The following is a 7,213-nucleotide window of genomic DNA, read 5'->3' as shown; positions in this document are numbered from 1 at the left end:
CTCTCTCTCTCTCTCTCTCTCTCTCTCTCTCTCTCTCTCTCTCTTTCTCTCTCTCTTCAGACTTGCTAGCTGAAGGTTGGCAGGTACAGAGGAGGCTTGGAAGGCATTTAGTGAGCTTTCCTTAGAAGTGGAAGGGACAAGCTGCATTTCCAGAAGCCCCATTCCCACCCCAATCCAGGGAGGCCAGTGTGTGGGTGTGAGCTGGCTTCCTGCTGGGGTCTTTCTTCTCTAGAGTAGGCAGTGGGTCAAGCTGCTATATGCAGAGACTGGATTTCCCGGAGCTTGTGTGTGTATCCTATTGTATCTCTCTGCTCTGGGCAACTGTAACTCTGGTGCTGTCTGGTGGAGTATGTTTGCTTTCTTCTCTGGCAGATACATGTTTGAATGTCCACCATGGATTTTCAGCTCCTGGCCTAAAGGAGGGCACTGAGATGTCAGTGGGACAGCAAGATAGATTGTAACAGGACTGGGTAACACACTTGATTGCAACAGTTACCTGATAGCCACCGGCCACCAGGTGGCCAGAGGGGTGTAATAGGGAGACTCAGAAATGTAAGCTGGTCATCTCTTCCAAGGGACTGTCCTTCCCATCTTCAGAAAGGATGAGGCCTGCCTGCTCTGTGGGCCTCCTCATCTGATTTGCATATCCCCCGCACTCACATTCCACGAAGTGGCTGCACTGTGTTCTGCAAGGCAGCGACCTTGACTCAATGCAGACAGTGGCTCTTCCTGAGAAACCCTTCCTTGACCTCAGGCCTCTGGCTAGTTGGAAAAGAGTGGTGCTCTCTGGCTCAGTTTGCCTTGAGTAGGGGCAGAGAGCCTGCCTGCCCTCAGCTGGAACCAGGGGGCGGGGGAGAGGCTGAGCCCTCCAGGATCTTTTGGAGGAGCACAGGGCTCCCAGGGAGCCTGTCTGGGCTTCCACGAGGGACTCTCGCTGACCTCTGCACCTCTCTACTCCCACTGTGGAGGTTCAGGCTAGCCTGAGAAGGAGCTGCCAGCCCACACCTGCTTGCCCCACTCTTCTCTTCTGGCCAACTGAACATAACTAGGGGGTCTTGATTCCCTGCAGCTGTAAAGAGAGGATCCACCGAGGATCTCAGTCCCTCCATCTCCCCCAACCCAGGGAAAAGTCCTGAAAACAAGCTCTGGCAAAAATCTTCGAGGAGGAGAGACCTGTTAGAAGGCCTTTAATCCTTTAATCCCTCAGATGGGCCTTGAGACGCTAATGGCTTTCCTAATTATTCTCTCCTATTTTCCCATAGCTGTGAGGACTTCTCTCTGAGGACTTTTGAGCAGAGAAAAATTCTGAGTGAGGAGTGTGGAATGAATGGCGTTCCCCCACCAAATCAGCTCTGAGCCTCCAAGTGGCTGAAGAGGTGGGGGAAGGGCCAGGACTGCCCCAGCTGGGGTGTTAGGCTTCCCATGGCTAACACCCGGGTACAAGGCACAGTGGCAGGCTTGGGACAATGGGGCAGTTGGGGTCTGCCTAAGAGCCAGGTGTGGGACTGGGGTTCCCTCAATGTGAATGGCCCATTATCCGGCCAGAGGATGGGAGCTGAGGCCCTTTGTGTCCTTCTCCCTATAATCACCATGGTGGTGGTGAGGAGGGTCTCTTTGTGTCCCCTCTTCCCTGTAATCACCCTGGGAGGGAGGTGACAGTAAGGAGTGTCCTTAAGCCTTCCTAATAAGAACAATTGGCCATTCAGGACTTTGGCCCTCCTTGTCTCCAGCAGTCCAGGATTCAGGGGTCTCTTTATGTTGGGGTTCAGAAGCAGCAGACATGGCCAAGATCTGGGTTCAGACCCCTCCCCTTCACTGTGGCCTTCTTTGTAAGACAGCCCACCTTCCCAGCTACCACCCGACCTTGGGCACCTAGGGTCCTTGTCTGACCTCTTCAGTCATGGCTCTGAGGGGCTCAACCCTGCCTGGGAGCAGCCTGACCCTGGACTCTGGCCTTTGCTTTGCTTTAGTGAACACTCTCCTACAAACCCCCTGTGGGATACGGCACCAGCTCCCTCCTGTGGCCCCAGCAGCTAGGAGACTTCTCAAGTACACTGAGTGGGGCAGGTCGGAGACCCTCCAGACACACGCGAGTCGTTTACAGTGCCTTTGTCCTGTCCCTGCACCCTTCTCCAGATGACTGCCAAGTCCCCTCCCTGGGATCCTTTGAGCTGGACTCTCATCACACCTCTGGGGAAGGAGACAGACTCAGGATGTGCTTAGAAACACCAGAGGGAAAAGGAGGGGTCCAAAGGCAGCCAGGCTGGCCTGCTGCTGATGCTAACCAGTGGATAAGTGGGACATGGAGGCTTTCTACCACCATTCTGTTTTCCCTGTGACTCGCCAAAATTTTCCTCAAGAAAAGGTTAGGTAAAATCCAATTTTTTTTTTTTTTTAATGTACCTCACTTTAAACTGCAGCTCACCAGCCCTGTCTGCCCTCCCCTTTCCTCCCCATCCCTTGCCTCCCTGCCTTCCCCTCCCCTGTATTGTTTTCATGGGTGTTCTCTGCCTATGTCATTTTGATCCTCATCAGCCTCTCTCAAAGGTCAGAGGTCATGGGTTCTGGTGGCACAATCCTGGACTAGCCATTAGCCCCCCACCTGCCACTCCAGGGGATTAGGGCAGGCCTGGCTGACTGAAGGCTCTTGCAGAATTGCTTCAGAACAGGGAAGGGGCTGTCTTTCACATTCCTGGCCTGCCTGTGTGCTCCATAACCCCTTGGAGCCATAGCTGGAGGGTCCTTCCCCATAGTTCTGCCTGGGCTAAGCCCCTAAGTGTCCCATTCTGCACCACTTCTAACTTTGTCAGGCATCAGCGGCAGTCCTGTCATCCTGTCATCCTGTCGGGGGTGGGGCTGGGGGACTGGGTGTGAGGGATGTTACTACAGGGCCCCTTTATTCCCAGCAAGACTAATGGTGACAAGTTCCTACCCTAAATCAGCCCACGTTGTGGGATCGCTCCTGATTAATAACAATCCTAAGAGCTGCCAGTTGTGAATCCTCAATTCCTGTCCTGCACTGGACCAAGTTGTTCACAGATGTTAGCTTAGTTTGTTCCCTAGAGGCTTTGAGAAATAGCTACTGTTTCTGTTCCCATTTTTCAGATGAGTGAGATAAGGTGATCCCCCAGAGAGTCTTTGTCTTCAGCTCAGCTGTGTAAACAGAGGAAGGGAAGGGTGCAGCATGTCTTGAGTGGATGCCTTTGCCCACTGGCTTCCCTCTGCAAGGCCTTACTCTCCAGCTCCCAGAGGCCGGGGGCTCACACATCCCTCTAGTGGCAGCAGAGTGACCGCCATTGCCTGCCACATAAGCAGGTACAGGTAGGTTCTTTAGAGACCTGGGGAGAACCTAAGTGCTCACCCACAGTGCTGACTAGAGAGGTTGTCGTGGGGACAATCCTGAAAGCTTAGGGGAAGATCTGGGAAGGCCTATGACCACAAGACAGGTGCATGGTGATGAAGGAGAGGGGAAGGGGGAAAGAGGGCTAGAAACACTGTGGTTTCTACCCCTCCTCCAAACCAGAGCACTAAGGGAGTCTTCCTCCTCCCTTGCCCCCCTCCCTTCCTCCTCCTCCTCTTTTTTCTTTCTTTTCTTTTTTTATTTTTGTAGGAGAACAAGTGTAAATGTATTAAGAAACAGTGAGTAAGAACTGAGCGTGGGAAGGGCCTCAAGAGAAGAGCATCTCACTGGACCTGTCTGGTTCCTTGCAAGTCCGAGGGTTTCTGATATCCTGACCTTCGCGGCTAAACACTATCCTTCCACCTCCCTTTAAAAAAAAAATTTTTTTTGTCTACTTATCTTGAAAGTCAGGGTCTCACTATGACCTGGATCTCCCTAGGAAAACCAGACCTCAAACCCACATAGCTCTGCTCGTCCCTGCCTTCTGACTGCTGAGATGAAAGGCATGTACAACCAACCCAGAGCACCTTCCTTAATTTTAAAAATAAAAATCAGCTGGGCGTGGTGGCACACACTATTCATTCCAGCGCTTGGGAGGCAGAGGCAGGCGAATTTCCATGAGTTCGAGGTCAGCCTGGTGTACAGAGGGAGTCCCAGGACAGAGAAACCTTGTCTCACAAAACCCAAATAAATAAAATAAAAATAATATTTTAAATTAAACTGAGACAAGCACAAATAAGGCACTGGGTTCTATCCCTAGGACAAGGAAAAAAAAAAACTATTTCTGAATAAACACTCATTTCACATGGACCAGAAGAGGCTCCCACACCTGCCTCCCATAGGGCTCTCAGAGCTCCTGCTCCCAGGCCTCTTACTTATAAAAATAAACAGTCACCCGTGACCAGGCCACCCATGACATGAGTGTGTGGGAGGCAGCCACTGACGCTAGACTCTCAGGGGAACCCAGCAGGCAAAGAGAAGACTCTATGTGAGTCACAGAAGTGGTTGTCACAAGGCTGTTAGTGGGCAGAGGTGACTGTCTAAGGAGAGGGCACACTGTGTGCACAGGCTTGAAGAGGGGACACGGCTGGTCGTGTCTCCAGGACTGTGAGCAAGCAGGCTGGCTGAGCCGGACCCCCAGGGGCTTCTGGGGTACAGTCAGCTGCAGACTGAATTCTCTCAGCCACTGATAGAGAAGGTTGGAAGACCTGTCCCTTCCTAGGAAGACGGAAGGGTCTGAAAGGAGCCAGGCCTGATCAGAAAGACCCTGGCATCTACAAGGAGTCCCTCAACCTTTACTGTGTGTTTGGGAGAGTTGATAAACTGATGAAAGCTTAGCACAATACCGACACTGGGTGTGTGCCCAGTTAATGCTGCGGAGACAATGATCTCTCCCCTGGCTCCAGACCTTGGTGGGGACCTAGGCATCCTGCACAGCCTTGGCTTCCATTAGGCTGTATTTTCTCCCGCAGTTTCCCTGGGTAGGCACAAGGCAGGGGCAGAGCACATGAACTCGAGGTTCTGTACTTGAGCACAAGAGTTTGAATCTCTTCAAGAGAGGAAAAAGACCTTCCTGACTGGCCCCTCATTTCTGCACCTTCTCACTTACCTCCCTTGTAAAACACCCCGACTCATTAGAAATCCACAGCCAGGCCTGGCTCACACCCCTCTAAAGGCAGCAAGCAATTAGATCGTTAGCACAGGGCCCCAGCCCACCTGCTCCAGTCCGACCACTTTGTTTTAACTCTAATCCCTTAATCTCCCTCCATGGCAGGCTGGCTCTGGGGTTTTGCCCGGCAGAGCCCCTTCCCTCTCTTTCTCTCCCTTTCTTCCCCCAATTAGGAGCCCTTCTCTTTCACAGAGAGCCTATCTCAGCTAAAGGCCTCCCCACCTACAAGAAATAAGATGCTGGACTGTCTCTGGTCTTGAAATGACTCCCAGTAACCATTTTACTCTGCCTAGAAGTCTTTCCACTGAGGAAGCTGCTGCCCTGTGACCTCCTGGCCTGGGTACAATGGATAAGATGTCTACAATAGGATTTCTTTCCTTTGTCTCTTCTTGATCCAGTTTCTCTGAGTCCTCTGGAACTCTCTTCCCTTGGTCCTTTCATAACGACTTCTACTTTCCTTCCAACTCACCCACACTGCCTGGGCCAGAAGCCACCGTGACCTGTCCTAATGGAACTCCATCCAGAGCCCTGATTGGATAGAGACCTCCTAGTAGTAGCCCCATGTTCATTCTCTGTTCTCAGGGCCCTAAGGCCTTCAGCCACAGAGAGAGAGGTCAGGAGAACCTCAAGGGTTTTTTATTTGTCCTTGGAGCTTCGAGCAGAGCAGAATTATGGGGAGTGTCAAGGTGACCCAGAATATATGCCTGTCAGAAGGTTTCCTGGGAAAGGTCTATTACTATCCAGTTTACAGGCTTTGTTTGTACCCAGATTCACAATCAGTGCTGAGGACTTCCAGCGCTGGGGGGGGGGGGGGGGGGGAAGGGGGGAAGGCCCTGTTCCTCGTGCCTTCTCTAAGGTCTGTGGGCTGAGGGGAGAGCCAGGCACCAATGCCCAGCTGCTGTCCGGCGTTCCCACAGGTCTGGTGCCAGTGCGTGAATGAGGAAGTGTGGGAGGTGGGACTCCCCACCATCTTTTGGCTTGGATCGCAGCCAAACCCCTGAGGCTCCAGGAAATGATAGAACTGGGGGAGCAGCCACGAGGGGCGGTGGGGGTTGCCTGGCACCTCCCAGGAAGGAGAGTCCAGCGGGTCTGGCATGGGCCAAGCCTCCTGAAAGATGAATGGATGACAAGGGCCCTCTCTTCCCCAGGGCCTCTCCACAAAGGCCTTGGCTACACCGTTGAATGGGAGGGGGGTGGAAAAGGGAACTCAGGCCACCCGAGGAAAAGTGAGATTTTTCCAAAGGCCTCTAAGCTCCTAGGAGAAGCCCTGGGCTCAGGCCCAACTTGTCTTAGATCAGCTGAAAGAAGAGGCAACTTTCTTAGCATTTCTGGGTCTCAGTTTCCCCAGGCCCAGGTGTTCTCTCCCCTCTTGGTGTCTCTGCCCCATCCCCTGACGGAAGTCCTAGGACCTATGCAGGAATAGTCATTCCAACCTGCCCACCATAGCCTAAGTTGTTGCAAATCAGTGGACAGGAACTTGCTACTTGCGATCTCTGTGGCCTGCAGGAGCCCCAGGCCTGTCTGCAAAGGGTCTGAGGTCACCATCAGGATCCAGTGACCTGTGAGGGACCAGGATGACACCAGGTCAGCATAGCTGCTCTCTGGGGCCCTTTCCTCTGCTAGCCTGTGAGTCCGAGAGCTTTCTGCCAGTCTGTGAACTTAGAGCCTGGGTTGTTCTTTCAGGGTTCCGTGGGGCATGGTTTGGTCTCACCTATCCGGGAACCTCTCTATATTCTCCTCCATCTCTAGTTCTTCCCCAGACTGATCAGTCTTTTTCATTGGTCAGTCCTTCCTGAAGTCTAACCTTCTATTTGTAAGTTTCCCCTCCCTGGGGGCTGGCCTTTTTCCCAAACTACCCTGCAGCTGGAACCCAAGGGGAAAGGGAGGGGTGGCAGGCTCTATGGTAACCCAGAGAAGAGAATGCCTTCTCACCTCATCTGCATATAGACAGACTCATCTGCATACAGACAGACTCATCTGCATATGCTCAGTGGGACTCTGAGAGCATATACTTAAGTGAGGGGCTGCCTGGTTCCTCCCACATCAGTCAGTCAGTGGAATCCCTTTTTAGGGAGGAACTCCTCCCTGCCCTCTTGCTTTCCTGACCCCAACTGGGTCTGGCTAGGTCTTTCAGTTACTAAAAG

The sequence above is a fragment of the Mus pahari genome, chromosome 4, assembly GCF_900095145.1.
Source record: "Mus pahari chromosome 4, PAHARI_EIJ_v1.1, whole genome shotgun sequence".
Lineage (NCBI taxonomy): Eukaryota > Metazoa > Chordata > Mammalia > Rodentia > Muridae > Mus > Mus pahari.
The sequence above is the reverse complement of the archived record's forward strand: the minus strand, read 5'-3'. Positions refer to the sequence as shown.